Raw genomic sequence first — 1,689 nt, 5'->3', positions numbered from 1 at the left:
GCCATTTGAAGGATAATGACCCACCTCCGCCGCTCCTCGTTAAACGCAGGGGACCTTCGTTTATGCCGTCCTTTGCGAGCGTAAATCACGCAGTCACACTCTCCTTCTTCTTCTCGTCCACTGCCTCGCCCTCAACTTCCTCTCTTTTACGCCCATTGCCCCGCCCCTCCGCCACGGGCGTCGCGAACCCTCCCACTCCAGCCCATTGTCCGGGTAGATCCAATAAAGGAAACCCTTGTGCAACAGGATCAACAACAGCGTCAGTCCGGTGTGAAGTTTTCCGTATTGTTGCCATTGTAGCGAAATCAGCAAGCAGAAAAATTCTTTCGTGGCTTTGGTGGAATATGTCTCCTCGCCGGCAGGTGCAGGCTCTTCGCACGCGTCACCACTTGTGCTTTAGGCCCCGCGGTGGATGGAAGGTGGATTCGAGACAGATTCGAGAGTGGAGGGATTAGAGTGAGCCATCGAGATTTTCCTCCTCGTTTCCAATCATCCCAACTTCTCCCCACTGATCACTTCACGTTACCCCTCAGTGCCCAAGGCATTAACCATTTGGCCCCTCATTGATGTTGTGTACTTATAATACCCCTCATCTCTTCCTCTCTCACTCTTAGAACACTCGGCGCTTCCCCTCACCTCTCAGAGACTCCCTTCGTTACACAAACACCTCTACCTCCACTCCTCACCAGCCCTAACCACTTGAGCCTTTCCCCTCGTTTCGCCAACATCCCCTCTTCCCGACAATCCCCTCGCCACTCCAACACTCCCCTCGCCATCCCGACACTTCACGTTACCACTTCCACGCTTGTCTTCCCGTCCGCTCTTTGCCTTCCTTCGTCGCTCTCGTCTGCGCCCGCCGCGAGTAACTGCGACACCGTACTATCCACCTGCGTTTTTCAGCAACATTTACACCGTCCTTTGACTACAAGAACAGTGATCTCTGCCACGTCTGCTCAGTCTCGCCGCGTCAACCCCACCTCATCCAGGCATGGTCCATTACGGAGCTCCGTGAGATTAGCTTGCCTGGAGTGGTGTCTTGTACTCCGAGGACGTTTTCAGTGCTCTGTAATTAGCTCGCTTTTGACATTATAGGAATTATGGAAGGCACATTTCCTTTGATCATCGCTGTTAAACGATTCTATTTCAAAACCTACATGTTGATACAATACACCAAGTTGAAGAGCGTTCTTGTAAATGGAATGCTATGGCAAATTTTTGTTTTCTTAAGGCAATAACAGTTAGACTCGCCTTGACACTGGCCATAACATCCACATTTTACGAGTGCCAAAACAGCTCGTGGGGCGCGGCTGCTCGCGACATTTAGTCCGGGCAAGAAGACCGTCCTTTTCCACCCGACCGTGTTCAACAATCTGGGGACGCGGCGGTTGGGACTGACTTAAGACTTGTCTCCCTTTGCACTGAGATAATTCGTTCTCTGTATGTGAAGCTCCTGCGTGGTTTCTTCCCCCTGAAAGCACTCGCGGGGGGAAAGTGCCTCACGCAGATCCGCCGCAGCCGAGAGTGCCAGGGTGCTTTACATCGCCTGCAGAGAGTGGCGGTCGCGCGAAATGAGCTGAGACTTTCCCCTGTGGAAGGAGTCACAAGGTGGCCGTCATGAGTCTGATTTGCGGGTCAGGAGACTCGTTAAGCGGGTGAGTGACTGAGTTGTTGAACTGTGTTTTGTGTGCC

The sequence above is a fragment of the Penaeus monodon genome, chromosome 19, assembly GCF_015228065.2.
Source record: "Penaeus monodon isolate SGIC_2016 chromosome 19, NSTDA_Pmon_1, whole genome shotgun sequence".
Classification (NCBI taxonomy): domain Eukaryota; kingdom Metazoa; phylum Arthropoda; class Malacostraca; order Decapoda; family Penaeidae; genus Penaeus; species Penaeus monodon.
This window is presented reverse-complemented; position numbering follows the sequence as displayed.